This window comes from Perognathus longimembris, chromosome 28 (assembly GCF_023159225.1).
Source record: "Perognathus longimembris pacificus isolate PPM17 chromosome 28, ASM2315922v1, whole genome shotgun sequence".
In the NCBI taxonomy this organism is placed as follows: Eukaryota; Metazoa; Chordata; class Mammalia; order Rodentia; family Heteromyidae; genus Perognathus; species Perognathus longimembris.
The window spans coordinates 39,837,818-39,854,834 of record NC_063188.1 but is presented as its reverse complement, the minus strand read 5'-3'; the positions used below and the strand labels follow the sequence as shown (position 1 = coordinate 39,854,834).

The 17,017-nt window shown below is 38.9% G+C and overlaps 1 pseudogene; it reads right to left on the bottom strand.

Moving 5' to 3' along the window:
* Positions 1–2,558: 2,558 nt before the first annotated feature.
* LOC125343760 lies at positions 2,559–3,537 on the bottom strand (annotated as a pseudogene).
* Positions 3,538–17,017: the final 13,480 nt, after the last annotated feature.

Sequence of the window (17,017 nt, the reverse complement as noted above, 5' to 3'; positions counted from 1 at the left end):
ACCACAATACCTCATCTGTAATATGCTATTTGTGCAAAGTTTGATCAATTTGTATGCTAACCATTTTTCCCTTCCCAACTCTCAAGAAAGAGAAAATGCTTCCTATTATTCACATCCTAGAATTCATATGAAGGCTTTTGTCTATAACAAGTTGAAAGGTCAGATTTTAATACCGACCAATTAGCCCAGATCCAGGGGCTCATGCCTGTAATCTTAGCTACTGAGGAGTCTGAGAGCTGAGGACTGCGGTTCAAAGCCAGCCTGGGCAGGAAAGCCTGTGAAGCCCGTGGGACTCTTGTCTCCAATTAACCACCAGAAAAGTGGAAGTGGTGCTGTGGTTCAAAGTGGTAGAGCACCAACCTTTAGCTGAAGAGCTCAGGGACAGCACCCAGGCCCAGAGTTCAAGACTCATAACTGAGCAAAAAAAATTTTTTTTAATATCTACCAGTTAATGAGTACCCAATATAAGCCAATAGGCATCACTCTAGGTCTATTATATGCACATCCCTATATTAGCCACAGGATCTCTTATGATAAACAGGATCAATGATGCCATGTTTCTTTTTCAAGCTGTCACAGCCATCAGTTATGAAGTGACATTGAAATCCAAACTCACATTCACTACCCACAGCCTCTAAGGGAAGTTTAGCCTATTCTCAGTTGCTGAAATAATGAAATTATCAACTTAGTGACAAGTTGAATATTAATAATTGCTAAAAGTAATCTACAAATGATTCAAATTTAAAATTATCAGGAATGGTGAACAGACACAAGTATGATTGGCTCATGCCTACATTTCTAGTTACTTGCAGGGCTGACATAAAGTGAATCACAGTTCCAGGCAACTCAGCACAGAAAAATCTACAAGATTCTGTTTCAACTAAAGAAGCTAGACATGGTAGCATGTGCCTGTCAACCCAGCTACAGTAAGATACAAAGCTCTATCTCTGAAAAAAGTGCAATAAAGGACATGGAATCATGACTTGGTACTAAAATGACTGTGTAACAAGCATGAGGCCTGAGTTAAACCCCAATACTGCCCAAAAGAGGAAAAATATGGTGAACAAAGCAATAAAAGACATGAGGTGGTACCCAAGTAAACCTTAAGATTTGAGAATTTTTCCCAAGTTAAATTAGAGATGCCAAAAGCAGATTATTTTCCCTCTTAAAATGGGATTAGTCAGCCTCCTTGTCCAGAACTAAAACCAATTGTGCTTATAATAGCTTTAAATAATCCTTTATATCTCATACTAGAAAGGCCCATGGCTTTCATTACCAATAAGGCATTTCTATTGTCAATCAGGACATTCTGAATATAGACAACAAAAAGTTTGCATGTATCTATTAACAGATACCTAAATCTATGTATATAAGAATAAATGAGGGAGGAGGTAACAAGTTAGATAAGTGTTGGGGTCAGCTGCACCTTTAAGGGGCCACAGCTGACCTCAGCCTGTCCCTCCCCTTCCTGTCTTTAACAGGAAGAGAAGGAAGTCTGACATCACTTGAGGGACAGCCCCTTGGGACCAATCAGGGGCCCCTCTCTTGTGCCCGCCTTTGGAGTATATCTGGGAGGCTCCTCATTTGAATAAACAGAAGCCCTAGAGGTTTTCTCCAGGGACCCACGTGTTCGTGTCATTCTTGGCGGCTTTGGGGCACCCTGCGACCACACGCCACCAAGGCTACCCGTGGCCATCGCTCCCGCGTGAGCGATAATGGACCACCCAGGAAGGGGCGGACAAGCCCCTTCCCCCACAAGCGAGGGGAAGTCGAGAGAGCCCACACCTACCCAAGTTCACAAAGTCAGTAAATATTAGAAAACTTGAACTCAAACCCAAACTATTCCACATCTAAAAATAAAGGAATAAATCTATGTAGAATGAGTAAGGCAGCTGAATGTAGCATTCTTAGATCAAGTGAAAATGGGAAAACCATGATTGATAGTTGAATGGAAACTAGGTTGGCCCAGGGGGTATTTTTTTTAATTAATTTTTTTTCAGTACATAATTGACAAAGTTTGTTATCAAGAAATTTTAATAGTAGGTTTTTAAAAAAGAATGTTTGGGTTTTATAGTACTGAAAGATGATAAGCCACAACAGGACATATACAAAGGTAATTAGAATATTAAATACTATCTCAATTAAAAGACCATAATTCAAATTGTTAGTTATAATCCTGTGTCTTCGTAAATACAAGCAGCTTTCATGAAATTTACCTTCTCATGAAAACTAGGAGACAATTCTCCAAATTCAATTACTTAGTTTACAATAATCAATGCTAAAATTTTCTGCATGCACTATCACATAAAGCACAAAATCCTATCTCGAGTGACTTTGATGTTTTCTTAAAATTTATCTAAAGCATCTTTTAAAGTGCAAGCTACAAACAGGATGTATTATTAAAGAAAAAAATCTTCAGAAAGAAGACTATGAGATAGCTATCCACCATTGCCAAGTATGGTAATACAACTAACCAAAGAAAACTGGCAGTACTTTGCTAATTGTGGTTTTAGTGCAGGGACTTCCTCCTTCATAGCGAAGCTCTTAGCTCTTATTATCTACCAGCCAAACATGTACTCCATTGCTTTCGATACAAGATTTTCATCTTTCTTTGGCGTTTGTCTGTCAGAAATAACCTGATAGTCACTAGTAGAAGCTTTGTATGCTGTAGCAAGAGGTCTCATGGTAGAAATCCTAGGAGTACTTCCGGGTTGTGTTGGTGTGCCTAAGGTCTTGATTAGTGGTGTAAAGGCCAGAGACGGTGATGACAAAGAACATCTTTCATTGTTTTCCATGACACTTTTATCAATGCATGGTTTTACACCAATCATGATGGATTCTCCAAATATCTTTCCATCTTTGCTTAAAGCTTCCTGGGCCTGCAATTTAGATTGGTAACGAATATGCGTCCAGTTTCCTGTGTTGGACATCACATGTTTTAAGATATTTCCATATTGTGCAAATTTTAGCAATATATAGGATGCAGATGCTTGTGGAAACCCAAACACAGTCACCCAAGTGTCATTAATGTGATCTTCTGAAGTCAGAGAATCTCCTTGTGTATAGAAAGGATACAATTGGGCAAGAGATAGTGTCGTCTTTCGTGGCTGACCAATATTTGCTGGGCTAAACACACTTTGCCCTGCTCCCGGAGTAGTTGTAACTCCAACAAGAGGACTTTGCATTACTGAAATGTTTGTCTGTCTTCTTGAAGTTAAAGGTGTTGATCCAAGCCCTGGGCTGGAAATATCATCATATATACTTCTAACAGGTGGAGCTCCGCTTTTATCTTTATGAGCTGGAACAACGGGTTATGGTGGTGATCCACCTGTAAGTAAAGGTGATCTCATTTCCATAACTCCAACTGAACGGCCACTAATCGTTCGAGGTTGTGGAGTCACCGGAGCAGGCAAATCCCTCATTAAAAATCCAGGTAAGAACTGGGCATTAACTCCTGGGTTTGGAGATGTAGGTGAACCCAGCATCATTGGTTCAGATCCTAGCGCAAGCTCGGGGCTCCATGGAAAATGAAGCCATCTGGACCGCGGCAACTACCGTCAAACCCAGGACCTTCCAATTTTTCAAAAATGGTGGAAACACCCCCACAAATCCAGGGGCGGGGGCGCGCTGATTTCGCAGAGTGTATTTATTAAACATAGAATATAAGTCTGTTTGTATTCTCACTGTCTATCCTACCACTTAGGAAACAACAGGTGCTCAAAAATATTTTCCAAAAGAATGCATGATTGCATGAATAAATTAATAAATGCCAGACTGGTTTTCAAAAACGAATGTATTGGCTCTTACTGGGACAGACTTCAAACTCCTGCTCACAGATTTGGGCAGAATAATTGGAATAGAAACACCAACAGGGATTTACAGGAATCTAGAGATAGGTTATCCAAGCTGTGAAGACCCTTAGTCAAGGTGTCAAACATAAATACTGAAAATTGCCTATTAATCTCACCCATTTGAGATGCAGACCTGGAGCTGTTAGATGAGCCTGCGGCTGTCTTTGCCAGATTTCATTTCTGTCCTGGACAGCTGATTCCAGCTTTAGTTTAGAGTTGAGCTGACCTTCCTAACTCTAACTATTGATTAAGATATTAAGGACAAACCCTCATGTTCAGCTGAGGATAGCTTCATTATTTCATAAAACTATTTTTTTCTTTTTGAAGTGAGAAAAAAGCATAAACTGAACATTTACTACAGGGAGATTTCCTTCTCATTATTCAAAGATAAGATGTGACTAGGATGATGGGGTCAGCTATTCTTTAGCAACACAAAGAAACTTCTTTAAGTAGATCAAAATAAGCAGAAGGTATTCTGTAGCCTTTGCTGAAGGCTGACTGAGTATATGTAGAAATGCCACAAACTGTATTTTCTTTTGATCAATCAATAGGGGACACAGATAATTCAACAAGGTAAAAATGTCCCTTTTCAATTCCCTACAATATGAGTCTGAAATTACCACAATAGATACAATCTAGAGGAAAAAATATTTCTTTTCAAACCAGCTAGGCCTACATGCCTGCTTCCTTTCAGGAGGTGTTGAGTGTTTCCCCACTAGGAAAAAAAAAAACAAAAAACAAAACCTCATCCCACTGGTTCCCCAAACTGTTGAGCAAAAAAAACCAAGAAGTTAACAATTACTTGGGTGTGATTTATTGGCAAAAATATCACCTGAATGCCTCTATACAACTGACTCAATGATTGCAGATTGAAGAATTAAAGTAAACCCCATTTTAAGGCAGCCCCCGTTTTGTTTAAACTTTGAGTAACCCAGGCCAATTATCCAGGCTAGCTGGACAAGCTGATTAGGGCCCAGCCAGTCAGGATACTCCCTGCTTAACTCTAACTGCCTGGGAATGCTTAACTCTAACCGCCCTGGAATGCCTCGAGCCCTGAGCCAATCAGATTTGTACCTGTATCCTAATCTTGCTTAAATACCTGATTGCTGTAACTTGGTTTTTTGCCTTTATAAGGTCTGTGAAATCTCAGCTCAGGGCCTTCCTCCTAACCTCCGCTGCGTCGGAGTGTAGGACGAGGCCCGATCTGCAGCTCTCCTGAATAAAGCCTTGCTTTTGCATTTCGGAACATCTGGCTCTCGGTGGTCTTCTTGCGACTTGGGTATAACACAGATTTAAAGCAGAATGTAGAGCAGAGCAGAGCCAGTAAGCATACTAAAGGTGTAGGAGGCTATCAATAAGTACAGAGGCATATATATATATATATGGCTCCCACGTCCCAGATAAAAATTCTTTTATGCTTGCCTCATTTGATCCATTCATTTTCCTTTTTGTTTTTCAAAATTTAGGATTGAACTTATATCCTTATGGGACCACTTGAAATATGCCCTCTGGCCGTTTGAATTCATTATGTTTTGTTTTACAGATAAGAGTTCTTTGCTAACTACATAATCTGTCCTTGAATAGTGATCTCCCAATCTTCACTACCCGTGTAGCTGAGATAATAGTCATGAGTCACCACATCTATTTTTTATGTGCTTTTATAAGAGGGAAAGCATGCAAGTACTTGAGATGTTTACTTTATTAAAGTTCAAAATGCTTTACTAAGGTTGCTATTGTTTGAAGCAACTCAGAGGGATCACCTTCTCAATTATTCAACATCTACCGATGGCACCTAGGAGTGGTACCTAAGCTTATAAATTCTAGGAAAGTCATTTACCAGATAAATCCATGGAAACAAAATGTTCAAGATCATTATGAAAACCAAGGAAAAGTGTAGCCCCCACCCCAGCGCCTAAAAACAATAGTGCTTGTAAAATTTCACTGTCTTAGAGTTTACTCAGCTTCTATAATTCCATTTTGGTGACTTCATGCTAGAGGGCTACACCCCCCACCCTTTACTTCAGGCTAGAGGGCTTCACCCCCACCCAGGAGACCAGTTCCTTGTAGTTTGACATTTTAAAATATGTGTAGCCCTTGTTCCTCTCTCTCTCTAGGTAGCAACCACAGTAGTAGTTATAGAAATGCCATGGCTACTGTCAGGTTGGTTCACTTATGATTGAGTACTGGATTGTTTTAGCCCACTCATGCTTGCTCAGTTGATATTAGGGGAACATGGTAACAATTGTTAAAATAAAGTTGATATTAGGTCAGCCTGACCGGGAAATTCTGCTTCTGTAAACGGCTTGCTTAACCCATTTGTGACTTGCTCTACCCCCTTTGTCAGTGCTACATGACTGCTAGCTGTAGAATGCATAGCTTCTACCTTAAAAAACCCAGCCCTGCTGTGGCTTATTGCTGTTCTGTACCATCCCGATGGTAGAGAGTGTTGTGCCAAGTTGCGAGACGACCACCAAGAAGGCCACCGGACTCAGACATTCCGAAATGCAAAAGCAAGGCAAGACTTTATTCAAGCGAGCTGCAACTCAGGCCTTGTCCTACCCACTGACAAAGTGGAGGTTAGGAGGGAGCCCCGAGCTGCGATTACACAGGGCTTATAAAGGCAAAAAACAAAGTTACAACAATCAGGTGTTCAAGCAAGCAAGATTAGGATACAGGTACAAATCTGATTGGCTCAGGGTTCGAGGCATTCTAGGGGTGGTCAGAGTTAAGCATTCCCAGCGGTTAGAGTTCTAGACCAACTGGGCCCTAATGGGCTTGTCCTGGGTTTGCTCACAGGGCCTGCTTATCTCAGGTTCACGTGGTAAAGTGGGGTTCACGTGGTAAAGTGGAGGCTGACTTCAAAGTCTGGCACTTCATTTCCTCCTTTTTCTTTTTGGTACCTTGGGAGCCAATCATGGCTTCATTCTGTCCATTTCAATGGCTTGCATGTCTAGGGGATGATATAGAGGTAAGGCATGGGCCGGTAGGGTCCAAAGTAGTAACCAAAAATAACTCTGGTCCCTCGGTTTTAAAAGGGGGCTGATGGGTGAAGATCATCCATCTTCTGTAACTTCTTCAGGCTAACTTAGGGGCGTTGACCTTATCTAGCCAGGAACCTATAACCTTAGTCTACTTTACCAAGTAACTGCAGGATTACTGCAAACTGAAAATTAACTTTTGGCTATACAGACTTACCATTAGCTGTATAGTGTTTAGTATCCAAATGTAAGCAACAAAATAATACATAAACTTCTCAGCTGTGCTCTAAGGGTCGGGTGGCTATACCCATATTCCTGAGCAAGCCCAAAACTACCTAAAATAAGGGGGTCACCTCACTTTGGACTGAGCTGCGAAAATAACATCAACACTAGCCAGGGTAGTAAGGAAAGAAGGCAAAAAGAAAATTATAACAATGTTAAGTTTAACTTTCTTTTCTTGAGGCAAAGGCGAAGCGGCTGAGTCGGGTGCTTGGAGACCTCCCATGTTCCACCACAGTAGTTGTCATCCAGGGCAAAGGGGTCAGCTAGCCTGGCGTGGGAGCAATGGACCCAAGTGGCAATGCCATCTACCTTGAGAGCGGTGGGAGTAGTCAGTAGCACCACGTATGGTCCCTTCCACTGTGGTTCTAAGGATTTGGGGTTATGCCTCCGGACTAACACCCAGTCCCCTGGTCTGAATAAATGGGGGGTAGGGACAGAAGCAGAATCATATAATGCTTTAAGTTGGGGCCACATATTCTTGTGCACGCACTGCAAATAATCAAGTTTACACAAAAATTCAGCATCATCCAAATCAGCAAATTCGTCTGAAGGCTAGGGATAATGGGCGGGGGGTACCTGTACATTATTTCAAAAGGAGTAAAGCCACGCTGATAGGGAGAATTTCTTACTCTAAGCAGAGCAAAAGGAAGGAGTGACACCCAGTCTGCGCCAGTCTCTAAGGCCAATTTATTTGAATTTAAACTTAAACTCACTCAATTTTACATCATACTAACAGTCTTGAACTTGTTCACACTCACACATATACACACACATACATATTCAAAAGATCTTAAGGCGTGCAAAATAAACATCGGCCGTACATTTTCCAGTGGCAAGAGATATTTTTGCCACTCCTGCAACACGCAAATTTTAAGACAAAACCTTTAATATATGATTTTAGCATTCTCCAGCCTCATTTTCCAGGGCTTGATAGGTTTAGTAAAACATTTTTAGTCTGCTTAAGAAGGCTGGGTGGGGGTCCCCCCAGAGTTCTTTTTTTTTTGAGGGCACTCACACTGATTGCAAGCTGTCACCTGTATGTCTCATGCAGGTTTGACACAAAAGAGACAGACTTACAAACACAGATGACAGCGCTGCGCAGTGGGGTCAATCCCCACCGCCTGTGGGTGGCTTGGGCTGGCCCCGTGTCTGCCCCTGTTGGCGGTGGCTGCAGGTCAGGACTCGGGGCCGACGCCTCTGTGTCCTGGGCTGCAGGTGCCAGGACTGGTAGGGACCCTCCAGAGCAGAGGGCACAGCTGAAACATTTTAAGAAGGGCCGAACCCAAGCTGGAGTGTCCCTGTCAACTAGTTCCCTCCAGGTGTCTATATAAGGAATCTGGTCTAGATAGCCTGAACGAGGGGGCTTCGATTAGGCTTTGTAAAGTACTGATCTTAACTATATTACAGCTCCCCTCAGGTGGCCAATAAGCTCTCTCAAAGGTGGGCCATTCTGATTTACACAGGGTGATCCATTTTTCCTCCTTAAGGGTCACACCTCGGTTCTGAGCTATTTCCTTGACTTCCCTCCAGTGAGCTAGGGTCAAATCTAGGGAGCTAGATGGAGATCCCCAAGATAGAATGTTACCCATAGCTCTGATCAGATGTTTAGTTCAGAAGGCAAAAAAAAAAAAAAAACCCACAACACACAGGCCTGAGAATAACAAAAGTTATGAGTTGGAGATCTCCTAGGTTGGCCCACAAGCCTCCTCCTGCTAAGCAGAAGGAGCAGACCTAAGTTGGCCCAACCTCCCACAACGGTGCGGGAGGAGTGGACCAGAGTGGACTCAGTGGAGACTCTCCTAGATTGGCCCACAAGCCTCCTTCTGCAAGCTAAGCAGCAGGAGCAGATCTAAGTTGGCTCAACCTCCCCCAAGGGTGCAGGAGGAGTGGACCTGAGTAGACTCAGTAGTGGTGGAGAATCTGGGGCATCCCCCAGTCTCCCACGGGATTGCCGAGTAAGCGCGTCTGCTTCGACAACCCCTTAAAGAACCCCTTTAAGACATAAGCAAATGCAAAACAGACAAACACACAAATTACAGGACAAGACAAATAAGCAAATGAACAGCGCTGTTTCCTTACCTTCGGAGTCTGGGGTCTCGGGGGTCTCTGGGGCGATCCCGGACCAAACCCCAAATGTTGTGCCAAGTCGCAAGATGACCACCAAGAAGGCCACCAAGACACAGATGTTCCGAAATGCAAAAGCAAGGCAAGGCTTTATTCAAGCGACCTGCAACTCGGGCCTCATCCTACCCACCGACAAAGCGGAGGTTAGGAGGGAGCCCCAAGCTGCGATTACACAGGGCTTATAAAGGCAAAAAACAAAGTTACAACAATCAGGTGTTCAATCAAGCAAGATTAGGACACAGGTACAAATCTGATTGGCTCAGGGTTCTAGGCATTCTAGGGGTAGTCAGAGTTAAGCATTCCCAGCGGTTAGAGTTCTAGACCTACTGGGCCCTAATGGGCTTTGTCCTGGGTTTGCTCACAGAGCCTGCTTATCTCAGGTTAACGTCATAAAGTGGGGTTCATGTGGTAAAGTGGGGTTCACGTGGTAAAGTGGGGCCTGACTTCAAAGTCTGGCACTTCAGAGAGCAGACACTGTGCACAGCTAAATAAAGTCTCCTAGCCCAATTGATTGAGTGCTGGTGACTTTCTTGACATGGGTGCGAGTCCTGGGTGGCCAGGATACTGCAATCATCTAGGATTTAACACTGCTATTTTCTAGTCAATACAAAAAATAAACTTCTCAAAGATTTATCTCTTTACAATTTAATAACTTTTCTACTTGTGATAAATGGTCACTGCAGCTCCCCTTATCCAGCCTGTACATTGAGATTATTATTATTCCTAGTGCCTGCATTCTTCTGCATATACTAATTTTTCCTTTCCTTTTCTCCTTTTCTTTTTTATGTTTAATTCCAAGACCATGCCTTGAATTCCTCAGTAACTGATGCTTTCTTTCATTGGCTAGCCATGCTTCCTGAAGGAATCTTTCCCAGCCATCCCAGGGGACCATGCAGAGATAGTCACGGACAGGAGAAGAAGGTTTATAAGGAGGGCCATATCTCCCATGGGAGAGGGAGCAATATGGCATCTGCACCTTATCCAGGTGGTAGCTTACTTATATAGCTCTGGGGCTATGGGGGAAGTAGATATGTCTGAGTAGTGAGTCGGAGTGGCCCATTATAGCTCTAGGGCAGAGAGTTCAGGTATGGGTGGATCTGGGGACTAATGAGAGGGGCTGAGGACCTGAGGCAGGGGAAATACTAATACTTCCAAGCTCTGATTTTTCCTTCTATGGAGTAATCATCTTGATAGAGAAAAGTCTATGTTTTCTTCCATATTAAGAATGACATGTGACCATAACTTGGCCCTGTTGAATGATACAACTAGGAACATGGGTGTGTAAGTATCTTCTCTGTATCTTGACTTGTAGTATTCTGGATAGATGATCAAGAATGCTATTGCTAGATCATACTGTACTTCTGTATTTAGATTTTTTAGGATTCTCAACACTTAAATCCATATTGGATGCACTAGTTTACACTAGGGCTCTTTTTTTTTTGGTCAAAACCCCACCAGCATTTGTTGTTCATATTACTGATAATGGCCATTTTTATTGCAGTGGATGGAGTCTCAATGATGTTTTGATGAGACTTTCCTTTATGGAAAGAAGTGTTGAGAATTTCTTCATGTGTTTATTGGTCAATTTTACTTCTTTTTCTCAGAAGTCTCTTTTTCGAAAGGGGCTCAAGAGGAGAGAGCACACAAATGGAGGAAGGAATGGTGGTTTAAACATATTCATGTTCCTCATTGTGCATATATGAAAATAGAACTAGGTAACTTGAGGGGATGGCTGGAATTGAAAGAGATGAGAGAGAATAAAAAGTGTGACACTGATGAACATGAGTTATACTCATAACTGATATGTTGAATTTAAATTCATTTGTACAACTACTTAAATATAATAAAGGTGATAGAAGTTAAACCACAAGTGCCTACACCTTTCTTGAGACCTGTGCTAATATCCCAGACAGAGTTACCTACTATGAACTGTATATTAAACTATGGTAGACGTAGCAGTATAGCGGGGAATGGCCCTGATTTTTTTTCTCTTCAGTAAACACCCTACGTTCAAATTCCTTTTTCACCTCTTGCAAGTTTTTCAGCTCTGCTGTTTCCCAGTGGTCTGGAGAGCCATGTGCAGGGGCTCACAGTAATATATGTGGTAGCTCCATTTTTATACTTGCTCAGCTGCAAGCTTTCTGGGCATTCTCGATAGTTCCCTTTTCCACACCTGTATCTGTCTACTCAATCAGCAAATTATACTGATTCTGTTTTATAAATAATCCAAAATTTGATCACTTCTCCCCAACTCCACTGTGTCCAAGTGCATTCCTTTCTACTTGACTACTTGCTAGCATCCTCATTAATTGTTTTGACCACTAGTTAGTCCCAATTCCCAGCAGTAAGATGATTTTCCTATAGCGTGCACCCAACCATTTCTCCTCTTGTTTAAATTTCTTTGATGTCTCCTATTATCTTGTAGGATATGGTTCACTGTGCCCCCCCCCAAAGTGCCATATGGTCTCACCCACTTTCTCATCTGTAGCCTCTCTGTACACCTCTTCCCTCCATGGAAGGTCTACCTAGCAATACTTTGTCTTATTAAAACAACTGATGTTTTTAAAGTAAAGGCATTAAATATAGGAGAGTGCTGATAGTAGAATGACTCCATCCTAAATATGAATCATAATTACATATGCATGGGTAAATGTAGGTAAAATCTTAAAATACATGCACCATCTATAAAATTTAGCTTTTTAAAATGCAAATTTATTTAAAATAGGTTGCTGAAAATTTTCTTTTTTTTTTATTCCATGATGGAATAGAGCTAAAAATGAAAGTTCTGGGATTGTACTGCTGGGTTTAAATCCTAGATCTGACAATTGCTAATCATGTGATATTTATCAAGTTACTGAATTTTTCACACTGCTCGTCTTTAAAATAGTGATTATCAAAGAAGCTATATTTTTGAAAACTTATAATATGGACACATTAAAGAATTTTACATAATGAGAGCAATTGCTTCTCATTAAATTCCCAAATTTATTGCTCTAGTCACACAAACACAGAAAAATAACATGCTTAAAAGCATATAGCTTAGTTATGGGCATAACTAATACTAATCCACTAATCTTACTTCAGTATAAATATAGTCTTAAATGGCTAATCACTAAGCTAAATTCTTTAGCAGAACATACATATGAGAATATCTACCTGATATATTTGTTACGAAGACTAAATAAAAATTCAGAAAATGACAATCTCATTAAATTAGATGACCTAATTAAAGCCACAATAATTAGTAATAAAATTTTCAATAAATGTTAACAAGTGAATTATCATCATTACCACTGTCATTATCTCTATTTGACTTTTATTTTTGGCTATCAAGGTACATTTAAAATAAGTCGATTTCCTAGTTGTTTTCTACTCTATCGTGCTAAGATTTATTCACAAATATGCAATTGCTTCCAATTCAAAATATTCTTTCTTGCATTTCTAACCATGATGCTTTATAGTAATAGCTACTTCAATATGTGCAGTGTCAGCAAAAAGCCATTGTGGTCCATATTTTTATTTAATATCTAGTACTACTTATTTTTCCCTCTCACAGATTCATAGAGTATATTAAGGATGAATAGATCATAAGAACCTATGTATTCAGTTTTTAAAATTAATGTGAAGTGGTGCTGGGTATAAGAATGTGCATAAATATGATAACATATAAAAGACTTGTACTCTCTATAAGGATTGACACATTTAAAATCTTATATTAATGCAGAGTGCTTTTTCAACAACAGCAGTAATCATCTAATACAGCAGCAACATGAGAGTCTTGAGGGGAAGTGTTAGATTACTTAATGTTGCCTCCTCTGCTTGTCTTTTCATGTTACTCCATGCTGGGTAGCAGCCTCCTGGTCAACTTGACTTTAGGGTCTCCATTGCTTAAATCAACATCTCAGTTGTCATAAACTTGATTTTGTCTTATAATATGTCCTACTAAGACCTTTGCTTGTGAGATTTGGGGTTGATTGAGCTTTTTTATAATACGAAATCCATCTTTCACACTCAGCTGTTTTCCTATTTCCAAATCCAGAGCTCCACTCTGAAATCTGAGTTTCTTCCCCAGGAAAGCTTTTATTTTTCTTCTTTATAGCTAGCCTTCTCTTTTCTAACATCACCAAACTTGTGCCATATTATCCTATAGATGCATATTGAGTGCAAATGTATTTTTGTCTTTGAGAGATATAAAGTTAAAAAAGAAAAAAAATAAAGGTGATACATTATACTCATGAACTGAAATAAAATCTAAGACTGACATGTAAATAAACTTTCCAACTGTAGATTACAGAGCATCACAAGATTAGCATGGACTATGATATGCTAAAGACACATCCAACAGAGTATATGTACATAAATATAAGCACAGTTGTGATCACGTGCCACAAATCATCAAGTCACTATATACATTGAAAGTTCAAACATCCCTTAGGCAGATCCAATTCTATTTTTACCCTTGTACTATAAATACCATTGTTTCTCCATATGGGTATCCTATGGTGATTGCTTAATTAATATTTATCAAAACAATTGAACTATATTTCCCCCCCATTCCATCATCATTCATTTTTCTATTCTCCCCAAGCACCCCATTTTGAAACCACTGAGTCATTCTTTAGTCTTTTTTTCCTTCCCTCTGTAACCATTATCCAATATGTAAAATTCCTTTTACTGTCATATCTCTCTACTTGTGGCTTCCTTTACTATCATATAACCCTGGAACAGGTAACGCTTACCTTCTGTTTAGCCAATGTTAACAGTTATTATGTCTGCATGTTATTTCTTTTCCAACCCAGATTATGGATCTAAAAATTAATTATCCTAAAAATGCACATTTCATTGCCCTCTTCAGAAACTAATGATTCCTCATGGACTAAAAGGATTTATATTATTAATGTAACCCACAACTTTACCTGTATTCTCACTTTTCTTCTACAATCACCTCTACTCCAGCTTAACAAATAAGAACAGAATTGTCATTTAATATGGTTCTAACAGGCATTCTATAAAATTAATATTATTATCAGCATTTTGATTAAGAAATCATTGAGGGTCAATCAGATAAAATAACTTTCTCAAGGTTACAGAGTAGCTACATGATTAGTCCAAGATTTTAATCAACATCTAACTGCCTATTATATTCATAACCTTTTTATGGTTCTGTCAATTTTACTAGTCTTTTTTCATTGACCAGGCACATTTCACCTTTTAAAGGTTTGTTGTAAGAGTCAAGAGTTCTGGATTCCAGTGTCAAATCTAGCTGTGTAATAAGAGGGACATCATTTCTTCATTCTAGAAACTGATTTATTTGTATAATGTAATATAATCTCTAAGGTAATTGCCAGCCCTGACATTCTACTTTGTAATACTGATATTCTCTGCTGGTCTAAATGAGAGGAAAATAAGGAAAAGCATGAAACTTCAAATACTCAAATAATATATAAATGCAAAGAAAGAGAGAGAAAGCAGAAACTACAGAAAGATAGATATATACATTTCTAGGCACACAAATTGTCTCCATGCATGGAATACACTATCTGGTAAGATTTTATCTTTCTCTGAATCAATGTCCTTTTAAATATTATTTTTTTTCTGAAGCACGGACCAAAACTAACTCCTCAAGACACCAGTTAGTCTTATTACCTCAGCAGCCTTTGAATACCCTAACACAGAATGTTGATAATAGTGAAAGAGGTACATGGACTGTTACATAGTGTAGGAAATGCTACATTTCCCAAGGATGAAAATCCTCAACTTTTTCACTCCTCAGTCATGCAGCATAGCATAGTTTTGAGAGCATAAGATTTTAATGACAGGAATAGCAAATAAAATGTAAAAATGTATCTTTCTTTTAATCTGTGGTTATTTGTATCCATGAATGTGAAGCTCCTGAATATCTAGCTTGATTATATACGCAAATATTTATTTGATTTGGAGCTAGGAACGTGCTTATTTGACATTGTAAAAAATTTAGAAGGCAAAAAAGTGGGAAAGATCTTCTACAGGAAAACTACAAATTATTATCAAGTATATAAAAAAATCAAGTATTCCCACTAGTCAGAGAAACGAATTAAAAATGAGCTATTCTTATTATCTGTAACATTTATAAATAATAATTTTGTGAAAATAGTTAAGTCTGTCAAGAAGACAAGAAAACAAATATCCATTGGGTAATGATATGGTAAGTTGGTAAAATATTTCTGAAAATTGAGCACATGGTATTGAAAGATTTAAAACATTGTTTGGAAACTTCATCTGAGTCATTTCATTATTGGAAACATGGGAAAAAACATGATGACACATTTATAATTCAAGCTCTAGGAATCCTGAGTCAGGAGGATTGGGAGTTTAAAAAAAACAAGGGCTGGGATGTTTGTCAGTAGCAATGGCTTTTCTGGCAAGTATAATGGCATGACTTTTTTCCCAGTACCTTAATAAAACCATAATTTCTAAATAAGTATTGCTTTAAATATTTATACCCCAAATATGTTCACTAAGACATTACTTATAATGGGGAAAATTGGATAGTTAAAATACCAATTAAGCAAATAACAATGAGGCTATTTATAGGGGCAGTGATGAATAGCTAGAGAATGTGTGTGTCTGGTACTATGAAGAATGACATACTGAGAATGTGCTCTTGATGTGCTTAAAATAATAATTAATATACACTTGCAATGCTATACAGTACTTTTGTGTAGGGGCTTGAAAGATTGGAAGTATGTTGATCAATATAGTACCGATGATTATCTATAACTTTTGTGATTTTTCTAGAACTTGTCTTATACTTGTACATTCTATACTGTAAAATGATTAAGATTCTTTGGACACACACATTCTTGGGTTTCAATTCTAGCTCTGCTAGTGTTCATCTCTATGATATAAATAAATTTATTAGCCTCCAAAAGTCAGTCTATTACTCTGTAAATGGAGTTAGTACCATCTAATCCCCATAATTGGCTTACAGATAAATGAGATATTATTAACAACATATTTCATAGAGTTTTAGTTTTCTTTTTTCTCTATATTCCATCTATAATATCTAGGATATTAAATCAATGCTCCTTTAATAGTAAATAAAATGTTACAAACTGAAATTTTAAGAATCTATATAAAACATAGATGCTCATTCACAATGGAGGGAAAGGCTATATCTGAAGCCAAAAATGTAAAGTGTTAGGTAACAAAACTTCTGGAACTTTCTTACTCCACACTCAACTCACATTAATATGATTTCTTTCACTGTTTGACAGATTTCACAACTCAAAACTACAGAAAGGAATCTAGAGTTCTAAGTTCTTGTAAGTCAGACCATCTAGCAATAATGGATTCAATCTCTCACTTAGGACAGAAATATAGGATAATTCTTGGCTAACATACTTTGCTGCTCACAACAGTCTCCAGAAGTCTCTATGTTTTCCTCTAATACAAAATACATGTTACTTGTTTTCCTTACTTACCTTTTCTCTGTGTTGGTGTTTTCTCACTTAATTCATCAAGTTAAAGATGACCAAAGATGGAATTTCATTCTTTTATACACAGTAATTAAAGCACAGCTTTAGCTGTAGTATCATTTTTGTTCATATTTATAGTTTACTCCTTACTAACTCACTATTTATGTGTGTATACATAGATACACAACTGCTTAGCAAAAAAAGTTATTTACAATGCCCCTCAGTAGACGAATGGATCAGGAAATTGTGGTACATATACACAATGGAATTTTATGCCTCTATCAGAAAGAATGACATTGCCCCATTTGTAAGGAAATGGAAGGAC